General features: G+C 33.8%; 1 protein-coding gene across 4 annotated transcripts in view; it reads right to left on the bottom strand.

Moving 5' to 3' along the window:
- lig (ubiquitin-associated protein-like lingerer) overlaps positions 1-21,747 on the bottom strand; it is a 543,185-nt gene that overhangs the window by 238,450 nt on the left and 282,988 nt on the right. The window lies entirely within an intron of this gene.

Genomic DNA, 21,747 nt, shown 5'->3' with positions numbered 1-21,747 from the left:
TCAGGAATAAGAATAGCCTGGAAGTTTCACCACTGGCACTTTTTAGCGCCATTATAAGTATTTACGTTCCCTACTTAACCATCAATTTCATCGGTTCTTTTTAGGATCCACCTAAGTGTAAACTACCTTGCCAAAAAATACATTTTCATTACCATTTCCGGAAGCGATTCGTCGACTAAAAGATTATATTAACTAAAGACGGGCACTATTAAACCAAGTCAGCCATTCACTAGCAGACGTCACCTGCGGAGTTGTTCTTCGCAAGGCTGGAAAATCCGGTGACCGACGACCCTATACTACCCTCTTGACTCTAAGCACTCAACCAGGAATCACTGATCCTCTCCAATGTCTGCGTTGGGAAAACCTATAACAGCTATGTAGGAAAAAAAACTTGAGCCAACGGGACAGCCTCCACTGGACAAGGATCACTAACCAATCTCCCCATCTAAGATCACCAAAACAACTGAATCTGCAACTAAAAAAGGTGCTTTAGACACCAACGTGACGTTATACCGGGAGACGTTAGGAAAGAGCACTGCAACTAGCCCCAAAGCTTCGGACTTTGTAATTTTTCTCCCAATTAGTCTGGGTCTTCAACAGCAAGCCAGAGAAGATCACCCTGAGGTATCCAGGCAGTCACAATTGCTGTTAACTGCAGTCAAGAAAGAGTTAACTTAAAAAGCTCACCGGTCTTTTTTAGGGCCATCGGACGTCGAACTACCTTGCCAACAAATATATTAGAACTTAACAAAGTTGACAGAAAACACACTTTAAGGGTCACACAAATTTTAAGCATGCCAAAAGTCGCAAGAGGGTGAATCGGAAGAAAAACTTCAAGTGTTTGTATTAAAAAAAATTTTACTTAGGCGTCAAGAAACTGACGCAGAAAATTTATCGAGATTGAAATAGCAGCGTCAAAATCGACAACTAAAGAGTCCATTACGTGAGAGATCAGCTTTTCATTGTACCCTCACAGCAATCTCTGAAATCTTTAAAGATCCTACTTCAGATTTTTTAATGAGTAGAAAATGTATTTGTGTTTTTGTGGCAATAAAAATGTAGGGTTTAAGGTCCAGGACTTTGTTGCTCTGGTAATAAAATTGTGAGATATGAGAAAAAAAATTTTTTTTTAATATACATTTTTTGGGGGTTTAAAATCTTAACAGCTTTAAAAAATAGCCATTTTCGTGAATTACACGGGAGAAACTGTAAATCAACGGCTTCTTATAGCCACCGATTATTTTATGGCATAAAGAACGCACGGTACTTTTCAGCATAACAATTTTTTTGAATTTTTACACCTTATTATTTAACAAAATAAACTATATGGATTCCGAAAAAATATGATTTAATAAGAAGATTTTTGTTCTGAGATGTTTCAGGAATATGTGTAAAATTTCTAACTGAAAATGTTTCACATTACATGTCAACACACTACAGTGTTTTATTTAGTAAGTCTCGGGCGAAGCCGAGACGGGGGGCTGCTAGTAATATATAAAAATATGTGCATATGAAGCCTCAAGAAAAAAATTTCAACTTTTTTTAGTTTACCCACCCTTTCTTCTTACCCAGCTCCCACAAATGACCTATAAATTCATGTTCTGGAGTTTTTCTGCTATTAGTGGCTTATTAAATCTACTTGTCATTTTTGGTTCTTTTCTTTATATGATGTAAATATTGTTTGGAGATCAGAACTTTGTTTTTCTTACGTATTTTGGTCTGCTGAAAACGATTTGTTTCAGTTGGAGGCCATATAATTCCTAAGAAAATTTCATTAGGAACAACAGAAAAATTATAAATGCTTTTTAAAAATAACAATTCTTTTGGAGCTTCGTTTACATTATAACTATTTCATCATCATAAATCGAAGTATATGTATGTTATTGAATTCGAGAGAGCCCTTTAAACCTTTTTAGAATGGGCCTAATCAATTATGGACCAGAAAAAATTAATCGTACCCGATTTTTTTGTGCTTTTTTGTTCCAAATGTACTGTTCCTGAAAGTTTATTTTGCCAATTAAGAATGTGGTCAGGTATTGTTAAAACAATTTTTTTAAAAATAATTTCGTCCAAGTCATATTTCTGATCTGAAAAAAAACATTTTGAGATTCTTGGGCACTTCTTTAACAAAAAATCAATTAAGATGTATACACCCAAACCTCAGTTTTCGAGTACAAAATTTCCAAAGTTTTAAAAAATTTTGAAAAGTCTCAACTGATATGATTATTGTTTAAGTCACTATACTTTGATCACAATATATTTCACGTTGCTTGAAAACAGCCCCATCCGTACGCTCTCACCTGTTAGGTACAGTGAGTTAATTCTACCTCTTCATAATTTGAGCGGTACCTAAAGATGAAAATTTCTACTGTTCGTTATAGTTACTAGTATAATTTTTTTCTGTATAAGTAAGAATTTTCTATGCGTTTAACATCGTATATTGTGTATATTGACTTTTTAGCCCCATTGTCATAAGGGCTAGTGATAACCCCTCTATGACAAAAATTCTGGTCTCATCTTTTCACTAGTCTCAAAAAATATTTTTCATCTCTGTATACTAGATAGTACTTGAATTCCAGGTTAGTCAATGATAGCAAAGTTTAGGAAATGAATTTTTATTCTTATACCTTTAAGATAGTAGACGCTAGGAACACTATGCTTTGGAAAAAAAGTTTTTTTCTACAGCGGATCTGTATTTCTTTATTACTATTTCTTGATTCATTTTCTTGTTGAGCCCATCTTCCATTTTTGTTAACGAGCTGTCCACACTTTTTTTTGTATTTTTTATTTTAATATGTTAGACAATATTCTCCTATCTAATTTACTTGCTCGTTCTTTCGAGAATTTTTGCGCCACACTGGGACATCTATCGCGAAATGCCCCATATAAGGTTGAGCGCGTGGTAGCTCAGTCGGCTAGGTCATGGATTGGCACGCGGGAGACCGTGGTTCGATTCCCGGCTGCAGCATTCGAGCCTCCGCAGTGGACAATCACGCTCAGCCTTTAGTCGCAATACCTAACCTACCGTAATCGCTTCAAACGGATAATTTAAATAACACGAAAATCCACCGCCTGTAAGGCGGTCGCCATCAGCGCGCACCTGGCGCGCCCAGTTCGCGAGTAATCCTTATAATTTACAACAATCTCTACCAGTGAATTCGAAGGAACTACCATATGAGGCCTCCGTGCCCGACATCACCAAATGCGCCCTGCAAGCAACAGGACCACTTCCCATAGCACCAATGGCTAACCATACGGAGGAAATGGACACTACCACCCAGGCCTCGGATATTTCCGACATCCAAGGCAACTCCTACAGCCTCCTCAATCCAATAGAGGGCTCACCCAAACCCGGAAATCGTGCACCTTCCACGAGATCTTATTCCCCCTCTCAAGATGGCGCTTACAGTCTCTCGCTTTCAAGAAGAAACCAAATTCTACATCGCTAGAAAAAATCTACAAGCAAGCGCGCAAAGAGCTCGGAATGCGGCTCCCGGCTTCGTCAACGATCGCCCCCAACCTCGCCAATTCCAGGAAAAGACAACTCATCAAATCTCCAAACGACACACCGGACTCTCCCTCCAAAAGACCTGTAGCTGGTGCTCGTAAAAATCCTTCAGATGGATGGGAATTCCCTAAACGCTCTGTTGATCCAACAAAGGCATATTCACCTCGTCACTCGCAGGGCGTCTCTCTAAACAACCGCTTCACGGGGCTGCCTGACCTTGAAGACTCAGACGAATACGTCCCCTCAGTAACCTCAAAAATTGGAAAAAAGCTATTCAATCAATCAGCATCAACTTGGTCACGTCCTTCGACGCCAATCACGCCATCTACCGAACCGTGCAAATCGAGAAAATACCTACCAACAGCAACCTCCACGGGACCCGCTGCATCTACCTCTTCAGCTATACTCCCTTCCTTGCCGACCTCCGGATCCACTGCCCCTTTGGAAGAGCAGCCAGCCTATCGCACAGAGGCGAATGAACATTTCTCCACCGAGACAGAAAAACAGCGCATCTACAACACCCAGCATTCAACTCAAGAAAAAAGCCGCGCACCACCAATATTTGTACGTAAATATAAGTTAACTGACCTAATAAAAGTGCTCAATGAAGCAGGTTTAAACAAAAACAGTTTTTCCCTCAAGCAGACGGACTTTGGCGAATGTACCATATATGCTAACTCATTATGTCATTATGACAAAATTATCGCTTCTCTAAAAACAAACAAGCTTGAATTTTTTTCCTACACTCCGAAACCGTATAAACTAAAAAACTTAGTCCTCAAAGGTGTCGATGGTGACTTCACCGAAACTGAACTAAAAAACGAAATCACCGAATTAAATTTACCTCAAACTAATGTACACAAAATTTCCAAGATTTATTTCAATAAAAATAAAGGTAACGGTAAAGCTTGTTTCTTAGTTCAGCTCACCAACGACAGCGTGACACATAACCTAACTAAAATAAAATCTCTAGCCTATCAGAGAATTTGCTGGGAACCTCTCAGAAAGCAAGGGCTTTTCTAGTGCACCAAGTGCCAACGTATCGGTCATTCAAGCTCCAACTGTTTCCTCGGGTTTCGGTGCGTTAAGTGCGGCGGAAACCATGAACCGGGGAATTGCTCCATCCCCAAAGACTCGCTCGACAGGAGCCTTCTTCAGTGCGCAAACTGCGGCAACACTGGCCACCCAGCCTCTTACAAAGGCTGTCCTTACTATAAGTTTGCCAAAAAAATTCTTACTAATAAGCAAGCCGACACCCGTGCAGAGCGGGCTGCGCGCGTCAATAAAATAGATACCTTTGTTAAAACCGTCTCGTCTTCTCACCAAAACAGAGGCATAACCTCTAGCAACACATTTAATAATAATAATAATAATAATATTAACAACACTTACACTCAGAATACCCGCCACATACCGTGGCACACTTATAAAGCGAGCGAATACTTATTTAACGACAATTCACATTTTTTTTCATTCAATACTAATGCTAATGATAACACTGACTCTTTTTTACTCCGTATTGAACAGCTCATCAATAAAGCAATTGATAATAAATTTTTACAACTACAAAATGTCCTAGATATTAATACTAACAGAATCAACAGATTATACGAGCGCCTAGGCAGCGAACTCAACCTCGAAAATGGCGAGTAAGAGTAATGTCACAGTCAGCACTCCTGCTGATACTAATAAACTCCTCATGTCTCTCAAAATAATCGCCATTAACGTAAACTCCCTTGTCTCACTTAGTAAAAGATTTGATCTATACAGCTATATCACTAGCGCTGACTTTGACATTGCTCTCATAAGCGAAACAAAGCTTAACCCCAGGCACAAAATCCAATTCGAAAATTATAATATTATACGTACAGACAGACCCAATAGCATCAAGGGGGGTGGCACCGCGATCCTAATTAAAAAATCCATCAAATATGAATCAATATACTACCCTTCATCGGCCACCAATTTAATCCTCGAATATACCATCATTAAGATTTCGCTTCCCTCTAACGACAATTTATTCATCCTTGCACTGTATGCTAATAACATAGACAAACAAATATTCCACAACGAACTCTCACACATCTTTCTCGCTTTAAAACTACATCAAAGCAATAACTTCTACCTAATGGCAGGCGACTTGAATGCTCGTAACTCTTGCTGGGGTGATAGCACCACAAAACTTAAAGGCAAACTATTAAGACGCTGGGAACTCACCGAAGGCATTCGATATCGGACTAGAGTTATCCCTCCCGTCACTCCCTCGTTTCTGAGCGCTAACAGCTACCTCGATCTCTGTATTGTCGATCACAGACTTCATATTTCAAATCTCATAGCCAACAAAATAGCCACCGACAACTACAATAGCAACCATAAAGCCCTACTTATGAACCTCAGCCTACATACAGAAATCCCCACTTGTGACCCCACCACTTCCTTCAAATTCATGTATAAAAAAACTAAATGGTCCAAGTTTACTAACACCTTGCGTAATATCCATTCTTCCGAGATTCCCGCTAACACAAATCTAACTAACAACGAAATAGATTCACATATTACCATCCTAAACAATACGATATTAAAAGCGATTGAAGCCACAGTCCCTAAATATAGGCCGAATGATAACATCCTTAGCTATATCACATCCAAAATAAGAAAACTCCATAAATTCAAATCATTTTTGATCACTACCCTAAATAAGAGCTACAGGTATAACAGCAGACGCAGCTCCAAAACCATCTTTCATTTAAAATTTCTTATATCTCAAGTCAACGATACACTCAAAAACGAATATAAAGTAGCCTACAACAAATATTGGGACAAACAAATCAAATCTATCGACCACACTAAATCGCAGTCTTTCTTTCCCAAAATAAACCGGTTCTTCCGTCCCAAGGGAGCACCCAAAATCGACAACATTCTTCTCGACAGTCAAAATCTAAATCTACTGGAGCGTTGCAATTGTAACCCAGAGAAACTTACAAAAATTGATGACAAATTCTTGTTACACACACCTCAAGACAATCTTAATGTGCTAGGAGCCTTCCTAGAAACCATCAACATGCCTCGGCAATTAAACGCCAATACACCTCTCTCTAATATAGTCAACAATCAAATAGATACCTTAATTCTTGACTTTGAGCAAAAAGAAGCCAACAACATCACAATCACTTCCTTTAATGACGAAAATACAGCCCTCAACCCATCCCAAATAAATGACTCCATCACCTTCCTTAGTGTTCCACAAGTGGCTAGAATTTTCAGCACACTGCCCAATAAAACCTCTTCTGGACTTAACTCCATCCCCCCTATAGTACTTAAACATTTATCTATCAATGTCATCAAAGACTATACTACTATCTTCAATAACTGTATAAATAATAAGCACTATCCATTGGTCTGGAAAAAAGCCAAAGTCCTCCCCATCCTCAAGAAAAACAAACCCCCTAACCATATAGCTAGCTATCGCCCCATTAGCCTCACACCCGCCGATAGTAAAGTCTTCGAAATCATTATCAATCACTCATTAAAGCACTATACCAAACTAAACAAAATCATACCTCATAATCAATTCGGTTTCTGCCAACGATTATCCACAACTCATGTCATTCACAAAGTATCAACCGAAATCAACAGTCATCTACAAAGAGGCGACACAGTTGGAGCCTGCCTCATAGACCTTGAGAGAGCATTTGATTCTGTCTGGATTAAAGGCCTGCTCTTTGTCCTGCTTAAAAACAAATACCCACGAGACCTAATCCAATTGATTTGGAGCATGACCCGAGACAGAGCCTTTGTTACATGGAATGGGACGATCACATCATCCATCACCTTTAACATACAAGAAGGCCTAATGCAAGGTACTGTCAACTCGCCCGAACTCTTTAACATTTTTACACACGCCCTACCTATGCTTTTTGGTCTCAATTCGGGCAATAATACCTACTCAGCCTGCTTTGCCGACGACTTTATCATATTGGTTGCTGATAAATATCCCTCTGTTATTCAACATAAGCTAGAAAGCCTAGTTACCGACAGTAAAAAATGGTACACCAATTGGAATTTAAAGATCAACCCCCCCAAAACGGAACTAGCTCTTCTCCATAAGCCTCTAAGATTCTTAGGCAGTAAAATAAGAAAAGAAATAGAAAATTTCCAGATTACTATAAAAGACGATGATGCTACTCACATTATTAAAAATCAAAAATCAGTCAAATATCTTGGCCTACAACTCGACTACCTATTTAAACTCACCCCACATGTACTCGCTCAGCTCGACAAAGCTAAAAAAGCTTTCAAGGCATACTCCCGCCTATTCTTTAGCAAATCCCTCTCTTCTAAAGCAAAAATCATATGCTACCTACTGCTGATTCGTCCACTCATGACCTACGCCTCACCGATTTGGTGGAACATCTGCGCTTCTACCATCGAAAAGCTGCGCAAGTTTGAGCGACATTGCCTACGAGTCTGCCTTCACGTATTTAGAAAACGCGACTCCGTGCACTTCGTAAGCAACAATACAATTTATAATCTTGCAGGAATTTCTCGCATCGATAACTTCCTGCTAAAAAGCAATCGAGACTACTTTGCCAATCTCGGAAAAGTCAATAATTACTACTGTAATAAATTCCTAGCCGAAGCTACGTCTGACTTTTCGACCGAAGCTATCTCGGGCTATCTCCCACCTCACTCCTTTGTGTTCTTCGATAAAAAAGGATACTTACAGGATGCCCTCAATGTACCCATCCTTTATCATAAAGCAAGACATCACGCCAACAAATTTATTACCTTCGATCCACAAGAAGACAACATACACACATTCAAATACTCCCGCACAATCCCAGACCGAGACAAACGAGACTTTCATAGATTAAAAGAAAAATATTGGTGGCTCACGAACGATGCCAAGTTCATTGACGAAATTAGAAGGCGAAAAATTAGCTTAATCGGTCCAAAATTTTAATCATAACGTCGTCCCCCCTAATGCTTATTGTCTTATCGATCATACCTTAATTATAAGTTTAACTGGTTCAAGATATCTACTCATATCTTTTAAAATCAAGCCTCTGGCACTCTTGTATCTGGCCTCCTTAGGCCCCTTCCCTGTATATAATCCCCCCCTTAAACTTTTTATCTTTTTTTTTGTCTTTCGTAACGTTACCGCTCTCGGGTTTTTAAAAAAAAAAATACTTTTTACCCGTAATTATCCCCCGATACAAGCTTGACAAACGACGAATCTGTCTCCGTCTCTTAAATAAGTTATAGTAAGTTTACTTTTATTCGTCAATATGTCTCAGATGCGAGTTCACTTAGCTCTAAGTCATGTATCTGCTCATCTAATGTTAATCCGTATGGCTTTTGTTTGTATTTTTGTTTGCGCCAACCATGTACTAATCTACTGTATTTTAATTTAGCAAATAAAAACTTTAAAAAAAAAAAAAAAAAAAAAAAAAGGTTTGATTCCCGGCCAGTGCGACTTTTCGGGCAAGTATCTCTTTGATTTTTTACATGTGCTTTCTTCACCATGCAATGCTTCTCGAGGAAAATTTAAGCGACCTTCTCGCAGCAAAAATTGCCTAATTCACCCCCTCCCCCCAGTAATGAGAGGCCTCTCATCCCTCTTCCTTTCCTTCTCTTAAGTGCTTAGTGCCCTGAGTCGTGCCCTACATAGGAGCTGGACGTAAAGCACTATAATATGAAAAAATTTAAATGTACACATAAGGTTATTATACTTTACAAACGAGAGAGGGGCGGCAGTAAGGGAGGGGAGAAAGAGACAGAGCCGAGCCGACCCAAGTTAAACCGAAGATCGTGCTATCGCCGGGTCGCTTTATCGCGTCAGTCGAACCGTCAAGCACACCATTAGATGTTTCACATCAAAAACTATCAAATGGGGACTTTTCCGGTCAATGTTTACGATGAATTATGTATAACCATGATTTTTCCAACATAACACATACATTTTCTTTTACTGTGGGCAAATATACGGGGCACTGCACATAAGCCACTACTACTTCACAAAGCACCCCTCTCTACCCAAATAAGGAAAAATTAGTCTTATTTCTAAATTATTTCAACCCAATTAGTATGAGGCGAAAGCCCTCCCTTGACTTTCCACTGCCCCTACACTGCGGGCCGTGAACCAAACGATAACTCAATAATCCGTTTTGAATCTTTTTTAATACTTACAACGAATCAACTGAAACTAATTTTTTTACGACTATACTGAACTTATTAGGAAAGGTATTAACTATAATTTTTCATGTACTCACTATTATTACTCATATCATCCATGTTGTTTAAATAAAAACGAATTTTATCGTAATGTAAGACCTTTTGCAACTTTCTTTGAAGCCTATGGTTACGTTAAGGACTACATGTCAGTAACAGAGGTAAGCACACAAATTACGGGAACCAGAGCACAACTACTTACATAAATTACATAGAAATTTTAAAAGATCATTCCACACAACCCCCCCCCCCTGCCCGATAAGCACCCTCAACCACCCTTTTAAATAAGGTAAAATTTTATTGATTTTAACCTTATTTATACTGAAAGAAACTTTTGTAAAGCCCCCTCTCCCTCAGCCACCATGCTCAATTTTAGAGAGCCAATTCCTTCAGCCTCCCCACCACCCCCTCAGCACCATAACTTAATTAGGTAAAATGATATTGGTTTTATTCTATTTAAATGGGTTGAATTGGCGTTAAGCTCCCCTCCAACCCCCTAACTGTTATATAAACATCTAATCAGATAACCCAATAAGCTTCCCTCACTGTTTTAAAAAACTTCCTCTCGCAACCCTTAAGCTGCATCAATAAATGAGGTTGTATAATGTATGTTATAATATCATTGTTAGTTAAACTACTTTTTACACCCACCCGCTTCTTTCAGGTTTCCTTAAACTTTTTCAGAAATCTACCACAGCCTCCTTACAAATTCTTAGCACATTCTCTAAACAACACTAAAATATTTGTTTTTTTATCTACAATCTTTGAAATTGTTTTATCTATATAATTTGCTAACACATTTCAACACCACCATTAAGAAAGTACTATGGCACGCTTGTTTTTTCTATCTATAATTATCAACAAGTTGATTAACTGTATTATTTCATATCAAAGTAACAATTGTTCCAATTTTTAAATGAAGTTCATGCAGAGATAAGCCTTCGCATAAATTGTTTGAAAATTCAATTTAAAATTTATATAAATATCACTATTAGGTTTATCGTCCGCTTACTACGTAGCGTAATTGATGCTTTGTTATGATTTCATTTCTTTTTTTAAGTGAATGAGAATATTGTTATGTAAAGAATGAGTATATTTGTTATGCAATTTTTTATTTTACTTTTCCTACTGTCTAATAATAGTTTTGAAAATGTTTTGCCAACCAAACGACGATTCATATTAAGTTTGAGAATACAAGACAATGACCAAAGATATAATAATTAGGTAGTTTTTAAGAGTGTCATGCTTTTATTATTGTTTTTTTAGAACTAAAAAAGTTTTTCAACATTTCTTCCTAAAAAAATTAATTTATTACCAAAATAAATATTTTCATCACATAATTAACAAAATCTTTTATCAACTACATTGAAGGTTTTTTTGCAATTTATGAAAGTTTTGTTCAAATTTAAAGATTATATACATATATATAGCTGTTAGAAAGCATTATTTTACTGAAATAATTCAATTTTTCCTCCTTTAATATCTAATAATAATTTTAAAAACGTTTTTTCTATTAAAGACTTCTTTGAAAATCTTTCGGAGTTTTCTTTGATTTACAAAATTGAATTTAGCTGTAATAAAGCATGATTTCTTTGATATAAGTCTTTAACAAAAATTATTTTAATTTTTTCCATAAGTTTTTGCCTTAAATATCTTAAGACATTAAGAACCACGCAAAAAATGTCTCGATTGGCATGACGGCATAACGTTACGTGCTTCTTCAAAAATATATTCACCTTAAAAATCATGTTCCACTAAATCTTAACCAATAGCAGCATCTCTAAGTTTACAAAAAGTATTTCGTTAACTGTTTTCAACATTTTAGAAGATTCTGCTTTATTAATGGAATTAAAAATTAGATACTACTTCTTTAAGTATGTAATCACGTAACTTATGATTTAGGACTAAAAATAAAGTAGTTATGTTAAATAACACAATTCTTATTTTGACATACAGTATTATAAAGTATTATATTATAATATTTTTAGACTAAATAAAAAAAAAACAAATAATTTTACAAAATATTGAAGCCATCGACCTCGCTGGTAGCCCTATTTACCACGAAAAGGTAGAAATCCTTTATCCCTATTAATAAAAACATGTTAAACGTTTCAACAAAGTTCACCATTTTGTCTCCAACTTTGATGATGAGCAAAGTTCAAAAGAAAAAAACTTATGAGCAACAAAAAGTTTATAGGGTATTATTTGAAGACTTGATGTACGTATTATTTTAATACATATGTATTAATATTCTAATTTAATATTTTTGTGTTCCAAAATTTGATTTTTCAAAATAAATTAGTCGTTTGAGAAAAGTTTTTTTTTCAATAGCAAATATTTAAAAAAACTAAATCGTATACATAAAAATGATATTTACGTATAGTAATACCGTTTAATTTGTTCTTTTATAAGAGTCAACAGTACAAGATAATTACTATAATTTACCTCAGTATGTTATGAAACAATTTTTAAATAATGATGCAACTTATTTTATATATTCATTTATGATTAAAATAAACTGTGCAATAGTATTACATACAATTATACGCTTTTGCGGAAGTATAAAAATTAAATTTTTTTATCTACTTCAGATTAGCTATTGTCAAGAATTTTTTTCAAACATTATTTTTTATTTCTAAATTATAATTTCGTTCTATTTAAATATAAATTCCATTTTCATTTTCGCATATTGATAACACGGTATGATTGATCATACGAAACAGAGGTTTTTCCAATTATGATCTAATACAATTGAAACTTTGAGTTAAAGATTTATTTATAGTTGTGGAAAAGGCTAAGATTAAAGGACATTATTTTTTTATAAAATAAAAGGTAATGATGAAGAATTGTGTTCTGTCAATTTAACAAATATTGATAATGCGTCTTAGAATACAAAATAATGTTTAAAGATATGATGATTCAATACTTTCTTGTACAACCATGCTTCTATTACTATGTTTTTAAACTGAAAAAACCTGTCTAAAATAAGCTTCGAAAACAATTCATTTCTCACTTAAATGGATATTTGTATTACATAAATCACGTCATGTTCTTATAACAAATTTTCAGGCTTTTTTTTGGAACTATAGAAGCCTCATCCCATATGATCTAATCTAATTCTCTTTTTTTTTTTTTTTAGATTTAAATTCCAAGAACGAACTTTTTATATTGCTTATGTCAAACGGTAAACAAAAAGTTCTATGACCGATCATTATTTTTGGAAATAATGTTGATACTGTATCAGTCCATGCTGAAGATAAAATTTTATCCCCGTGAGGAATGGAATAATAAATTAACGTTGTATACATAAACGTTTTTCCTGAATTTACTAGGCCATCAATAATAAAAATCTATTTACTTCCATATAAATTTAAAAATCGTGATTTGATCATCTTATTTATTTAACATTTAATTAAACATTTGAGTACAAAAAACATTTTTTTTTTTTGTACTGTTAACTTTCATATTAATTTTTTTTAGTGTGGGTAAATTAAAATTTTTACATGATTTTTCTTTTAACTGTAAAATTTTATTTATATGTAAAAGTGCACGATTTTTGTACTGATCTAATTTAAAAAAGCAAATTGAAAAAGTGAAGTATCCATCCGATATTCAGAAATTGGGTGGTTGACGCGCGGACAGCGCAGGAAGGCCCAGCCTCACTAGCATATGAATAGTTTATATAAATGTATGGTTTTAGGGTAAATATCAGCTCTCCCATACTCCCCCTAATAAGGGGGTGTTCATTGATTACGTAAACACATTTTTTTTACCCCCCTTCGCCCCCTTGTAAACTACAGTAATATTTTAGGACCCTCCTTCCTCTTAAGTAAACATAATCCACAGTAATGGTAAAAATAATATTAATTTAAAAAGAATATTAAAAAGTGTAAAAATTATTAAAAAAGATAAAATTATAATTGAGATATAATTGTCTTTGTTATATTTATTTGCTACGTTTATTATATTGCATTTTTATGAACATATTTAAATTCATAACAATAATTTCATACTAAAAAACAGCTATTCAAATCATAGTAAATGAAAAAATTAGTTTAGGTATCTCCTGTATCGCACTCCTAGCAGAAGAAACATCTATTAGCGCACTTGGGGGTTTGACCGACACGATGAAGCGACCCATGCGATGGCACGATCTTCGGTGTAATTCGGCTCGGCTCGGCTCAGCTTGGCTCTCTTTCTCCACGCGCTTAGTGCTACCCCTCTCTCGTTTGTAACGTGTACTACCCGTATATATAGCTATATAGAAGAGTATATAATATGTAAATATGGTATGAATATTATACGTATAGTATATATATACGCACGCACATACATTATGTATTATATGTGTGTAAAAAAAATTTTCAAATTTTCCAGACTCCGAGAATCAAAACCAAATCATATGGATTGGTAGTCAGGGACCTTATTTATTGTGCTACGCAGTATGCCGATCTAATCTCTGTTCTTATTACTTATAGATACCAACAGAAAAACTTTTGAATTAGAAAATTGATCTATAATAGGGCGTTTTTTAAATTATATATAATTGAGCCTGCCGATTTCAAAAGAAATAGTAATGATTATTTTTAAGTGGTCTAATAATATCAAAACTATGTTAAATTGTGTTTCGTTTGTTTTGCTTATATCTTTAAGCAGTTTGATGTACAGAAAAAATAAAAACACCAGCGTGTAGGGCAAAACTTTTTTTATTAATAAGTACTTTTAATTTTGTTTCGACTAGCGCAAAATGTTGAGAAAAAAATGAAAAAGGCATTTCGGCAGTACCTATAAAAGTAAGTGAGATAGAGAGAGCCATTGATCGTCTGATGTAGCGCTTGCTCTCTCTCTCTCTCTCTCTTTCTCTCTCTTTTTCATGGCTTTTTAAAATATTTTGCGCATGTAGAAAATGATGAATGAATATTAGAGTTAGTATCGTTTTTTCATCATTTAAAAAAATTTTCCTCTGTGAACAGGATTATTTTAAAATATCAATATTTGACCATAATGCAAAGTTTTCCCGGGGTCTCCCAATTGTGCTAATTTATGTATCTGTGTGCAGGTAGGTAGTATAGATTTACCCTTTGCCGTGTATTATTGTCCTTTCTTTTTCTCGTTGTTTATGTGTTAATAAACAAAAAGTATATGAACATAATTTGCTTTTTTCTAATCTATGATATTTACTAAAAAAAAACATATGTATAAATCAACTGTCTTTTTAATCTAAAAATATGAAATAAAGATTATTTAGAGTCAAAAAAATAAATCCTTTTCCTATCTCGCGCGTTTTTGAGAGGCTGGTTTGCGCTCGGTAGAAAAAATAGTATTCGCCACATACGCGACGTTGCTCCGTGGCTGTCTTACGTCTTTCGGACCCTGTTTTGCAGGTCCCTCGGGCCGCAAAACAGCCCTGAAGACTACGGCACGTATCTGACGAAAACTACTATTTTTATCATAAGCAATCAAATACTACCGAGTTCAATAACATATTCTTTAATATTTTACATCTGTCGTGGGTCCCAAGACCCACACCTGGTTTTCTTTACATGTGCTTTTTTCACCACGCAATGCTCCTCAAAGAGGTTTTGGGTGATCTTCTCGCAGCAAAAATTGCATAATTCCCCCCCCCTTTCAGTAATGGGAGGCCTCCTATCCCTTTTGTTATCTCTTTCCCAAGTGCTAAGTGCCCATAGTAATACCCTTATTAAAGAAGCCGGGCGTAGAGCAATCAAAAAAAAAAAAAGAATGTGTCGATAAAAATTAGATCGTCTACTTGTCGGGTGTCAATTATAAGAAAGTATTAAAGGAGGGGAAGATGCAATTATTCATATTAGACGTTAAATTAGATTACGTTATATTTAAATGTTTCTCGGCCCGTCCCCTCCCATGTAGTTAATAGTAAACAAATAACATACTCCCCCTCCACCCCCTAAGGTGTTAACGTAATTAATGGACAGCCTCTAAGGTTAAATTCGTTTATTTTACCTACTTAATCAAACCCTGATAATTTGAGTCAATTAAATTAAATACAGTGTTTTGGTATTTTTTAATAATTTTTTCCTTTTGTTTGTATGTTAATCTATAATAGTTATTTTTTACTGCAAAAACATATTTTTATTATTAATTTGTGAAAGTCAATAAAAAACCAAACACCTACATATTATGTTTGAATGTGTTATCATTTATAGCTCTTACCACGTCATTCCTGCAGGTGGACAAGAAAAAAAAATTTACAGGTGGAGGTGGAGTTTTCTTTTGATTTGTTAATAATATTTAAAATCTTTGCGTTATGATTTTGAACTTTACACGCTATGTAATATTGGCAGCACTGCCATTTCTGAAGCTAACTTCTCAGAAGGAGTCGTAGACTAGACTTTCACTAATCAATTGAATATTTTTTTCCAAACAATATTTTCTATCTTAAATTTACTGTTTGACTTATTTTGTAACATATTTATGGGGGGAGGGGGGTTCACTTCTTTAAAGGAAAACGAACAACTGGCCATAAAAAAAAAATTGTTCTTAATGTACAATCCAACGTTGTCGAAACTTTGTCCTTGTAATTTATTTATTGTCATTGCAAAGGCTGGTACAAATGAAAATTGTTTTCTACAGAGAATAAAAGAAAATGCTAAACTTCTGGTAGTTAAAGTGATTCACAGGATAAATATTTTATTTCCTAAATTTTTACTTAATAAAAGCAACCATACATTAAGTATGTATAAATAAGAATGTAAGAGAATTTATTTAAAACATTATTAGCTGTATTTGTACAAGCAACAGTAGAATTTATATAAGTAATTAAGGGGATAATAATGGTATCTTATGCAGATTTATCACTAAATTTTTATTTTGCTCCCAAAAAAACTCTTTTATTTCTTGAACCTTCAAAATCTAAGTTGTTTTTGCTTTTCTTTTTTGACATTTTATTAATCAAAAATTGAAGTTGATTTAACTCACGTAAAACTTTCAAAAAGTTATTATAAAGTTTGTCTGTCAAAGAGTTACAAGAAATTGTAATTATTTTTCAAAATTCACGATATAAAAAAAGAGGAGAGGAGGATCTAGTTTTTATTAGGATCACACCTAGTATATTAGGATTACACCTTTTTGTTAGTGAACCTCGTCAATCTTGGTGGTTCGGGATGGAGTTCGACGAAAATCGCTTGTTTATTAGAAAACAGTGTTGTTGGTAGCCAGGATACCTAGCGGCACGACTCCTAGCTCTAAGTTTCATGCCTTGCCAGTATACAACTGCGATATTAGGTACTATGCTCGGAGAAATGATAACCAGACTTATTTAACTGTATTGCAGATAGCCTCGATTTTACTTAGTTGCTACCTGGTGGATCCTATTGAACTGAAGTAAAAGCTAGCGTATTTTTACAAAACTTTGAGCTTATATATTACTATTGTTGATAATTTTTTTAAGATAAAAACTGTACTAAAATCCTCTTAGTGGCGTCTACAATTAGTATGCAAAATTTCAGCAAGATCGCTCAAGTAGTTTTTTGCGGTTACCGATTACAATGTTTTCAGCGACTTTGCTTTCTATATTAGTAAGATAATAACTGCTGAAAATTCTTATTTGCTAGGTTTTTTGAGGTTATGGTAAAACCCTGACATGCTAGGGTTAAACCGACCTTGGATTCAGATTCAGCGAACCCAAAAATGTATAGTACACATAGTAAGATCCCCAGGACAAAAAAAAAATTTTTTTTTGTGGCTGTGTTACTAATGTATAGTTTAATAAACTAAGCCTTTGAAACTATACATCTGCTCTTAAGAACGATAAGCAGGTCATAAGGGATGAAAATTTTTTACTCAAGAAAAGTTTAAGAAATACAGCATACACAAACAAATTTAAAAATTTTTTAATAACCATTAAGTTCTTTTAATATAGAAATTTTAACACAATTTCATAAGTTAAGTGCTTGCATTGACTTGAAAATAAGACCATACCTCAAACTCTATACCTTACAAGAACAATTCAAACTTTATTCAATGAACCAAACAGCTACTAGTACAGAAGACGATAACGTGTCATTACCCTAAAGAGTAAATAATATCGGCCTCGCCTCAGGCCTAGAAGGCAGTTATATCCTCGAAAAACAATGCCATATTTTCGCTCCTTGTGGCGTAATGTACTATGTCTTTCTTTTCCGGCGTTTCTCTATTATCTCAGAAAATGCAAAAACTTCTTGCATGTTCTTACTTTGAAATTTTTTTAAAACAACTTGAACACCCATTTTACTTTGTACTATTTTCAAGGCACAGAGACATTAATTATACCTAGACTGGTATCTGCTGAATGTTGGAACTAGTAGTGACTTTAGGAAGAACTGGTTATTTATTAGCTGTCTTTAAACTATAACCTCTGGAAGTTTAGACATCATTCAAGAAAATCTGATATTTTTCGACGGGGTTGGAAGCCAACAGGTTGTCTAGTTTCTTTACCTAAAGAGTAAGTATGCTAACACCTTAGACATCTAAACTCTGTTAAATAAAAAATTGTCACATACTTTATACTCATTACTTCCAAACACTGCGTTCTAAAATTATGAAAAGCGAGTGCTCAACGGTTTTCAACCTTAAGCTTAACACCTGCCTCTGCAATCGTGTGATATACAACTATAAACCTGAAACTGATGGCTGGAGTTAACGGGCAGTTATGCGCGAATAGATGGTGTCAAGAGGCCCCATGGCTTGACGAAATAACAAATATTAAAGCCAGTCACAAATAAGAACAATAAATAATTAATAATATAAAATGAGTATTTTTAAAGTTAATTCAGCACCAGTACACGGCAAATAACAAAGTTATAAGCATATTAAACAAAAAAAAGTAACTTCCCTGAGTCAAACTATTTATACCATGGCCTAGCACAATTTCAGACAATAAAAATTAAGCAAACATATTCTTATATTGCTGAGATATTGCCAGACTCTCACAATTGAGCATACGTTATGAAACAAAAATATGTTATAAGCACCTGTTACTACCAACACGAGTGAAAAGTTATTAAGTAAGTTAAAAATAAATAAGATTTGGAAACTATCCAATTTCTGTAAAAACGACTATAACTCAGCCGAGCACGATACTAAACACTTAAAATTGTGCATATACACTCTCACAAAAATTAATCGTTAGTGCATGTTACTGTCAAGACAAGTAATAATTTATTTAAAAATTGTAAACAAATTAAATATAAAAAAAATAACATAAATAAGGAAATCAAAAGCTATGCTGTTCATATATATGTTATCTCCTTTTCTCACTGTTTTTGGATGCTTTATTTTAAATATGAAAAAATGTTGATTTTCTGTGAAAAATTGACTAAAACTCGGCCCAGCATGATTCCACACTCTTAAAACTGAGCATACTTACTTTTGTTATACATTATTAACACATGTTATGACCAATACGGCTGAAAAATTATTTTAAAAGTTATAAGCAAATAAAATAGGCAAAACAATTAACTTATGTAAGAAATTGACTATAACTCGGCCTAGCATGAACCCAGACTTTTAAAATTGAGCACACATATCCTCAGACTAGAGCATAAATAGTTGGTGTTTTTCTAACATAGATAAAACAGTAATGAAAGAGTTGTAAATGAATTAAATAGGAAAAATATAAAGGTCTAGATTAGGCATATATACTGTTTACAATAGACATACGTTAGAACGTATGTTTTTTAATACTTAAACAAGATTATTTAAAAGATAAAAACAAATTTATTGAAAAAATTTCACTTTTAAAATGTTAAGTAAATACAAAATAAGCCTTGGGTGATATCAATCATGTAAAACGTAAAATGTTAATTAATGTAAAAAGTAAACTTATACTGACACTTTCACACATTTTTCTATAAATATCAGTATGGGTAACAGTTTATTATCACAGTACTAACTAATTTAGTTATGGTATAACAAGTTACAGTTAATGAATTAAAAGGCAATATTACCTACAAACATATTGCCTACAAACAGAATAGAAGAGTTAAGATGCATACTAGACACGCATATAAGTATTCTACATTTGTAAAAAGTTGTGATCAATTTTGACGCAAGTAAAGGGATTTATGAAACAAAGTTTACAGCAAATAGCACTGTTAAGTAAACTTTATGTAGTATTCATATATAGGTACCTCGTTCCTGCATGACTAAAGAAACGTTAAAATCAGTAATAATATACAAGTTAAGATCATTTAATTTTTCAAGTGCCTACATTTTTTATTGGTGTTTAACAATACTAATGAGAAAATTGAGTAGTTAACTGAATATAACTTTTTTTTCGATCATTCTTACCACGCCCTTCATGATCATAGGAGCATTTAGTTAAATGATAGATACTAATTTGTATGGAAAATCTACATAACGCTTGTTTAATTTGTATGTTACTTTATGAATAACTTTTTACCCGTTTTGGCAATAAAATATGCTATTGATTTACAATCGCAGTAGTATGTATGCTCGATTTTAAGTGTTAGAAATCATACTAAGCCGAGTGATTATTAATTTTTTAAAGAAAATTAATTTTTTTGACTGTTTAATTTATTTATAACTTTTTCGATAACTTTTCACCCAAGTTAGCAATAATATGTGAAAAAAATACACTATTGTAAGGGTATATTTGCTTAATTTAAAGTGTCTGGGATCATGCTGGGTCGAATTATAGTCGGTTTTCTACAAAAATTTAATGTTTTGCCTATTTCATTTATTTATACCTTTTTCAATACCTTCTACATGTCTTGGCAATAACATGTGATATCGAGTCACTATCGTTAAATCATGCATATCTACTTTTTAGTATCCGGCATCATCTTGGACCTAATTTTAGTTCATTTTTTACCTAAACTCAATATTTTTCGTATTCACTTCCTTAATAACTTTTCTCCCATATTGACAATAAAGTTGCCAACCATTCACCAATAAAAGAATATGTATGTTTAATTTTAAGTGTCTCATTATTATCATCGCCACGAGTATTCTGGTGCAGGGCTATAACCATCGTTGCGGTCATTCTTGTAAAATCTTGCAACTGCGTGCGCACAAGCAGCGGCTAACCAACGACTAAATAAGTTGAGTCGAGAAAAATTCAAATTTAATTAAATATTGTAAATGTAAATTAAAAATTTATAATTCATGTTTTTGTAAAAATTAAATATTTTCTAAATTTACTAAATCTGTTGAATTATCAGATAAGACATGATTGGGTTGTCAATTCAATTAGCTTTTTAAATTCGAATTTTTTAAAATTAAATATGTTAATTAATAAAACTAAATTTTTGGCTTCAATTAATAAATTTGAAACAGAGCAAAAATTAACAAACGTCCGTATGTCACAGACCTTCACAAAAACGTCGGATAAAAAGAGAAATCAAAATACACAACTACTGTATTTTATTAGAAAGAAATTAAAGAGTAGGTTAACGCTAGTTTAGCGTATGACACACCAACACCACTTCATACATATGACTAGATGAAACCTTATACCACAACGTCGAGTCAACAATTAAAAACGAAAACAAATAATAAGCGAAAGAAAGTTAAATGTAGTTGTTTCTAGAACAAATCTACCAGTTCCACCCATCAATTGCAAGTTTGGACGTAACAACTTAGAAGTCTTAAGCCTGGAATCTCTAAACCTATCATTCCACGAACAGAAAATTATTTTTTTTGTAATGCAGGTATATAAATTTAAAATAAGACATTTGAATAAGAATAATAAACTAAACAAATGTAGATCATTTCTTTGCTATAAAGTTTTTCAAAAGACGTATATCTAACAAATTTTTACACAGATGTTACCTTTTATTTTAAATGAATAAATATAAAATTATTTTATTATTAACACTTCCAACTATTAGAACTTTTCCGATGCATATGCGTATTACATAACGTAATTTATTAATTCAAACAAGTAAATTTGATATATTACAAGTGAACTGAAAATTCTAGACTAAAATTTCATTCTACAATTTATTTTTTCACACAACGACATTTAC

The sequence above is a fragment of the Copidosoma floridanum genome, unplaced genomic scaffold (genome assembly GCF_036245765.1).
Source record: "Copidosoma floridanum isolate Cflo_tuat_1 unplaced genomic scaffold, Cflo_Japanese_pri ptg000011l, whole genome shotgun sequence".
In the NCBI taxonomy this organism is placed as follows: Eukaryota; Metazoa; Arthropoda; class Insecta; order Hymenoptera; family Encyrtidae; genus Copidosoma; species Copidosoma floridanum.
This window is presented reverse-complemented; position numbering and strand designations above follow the sequence as displayed.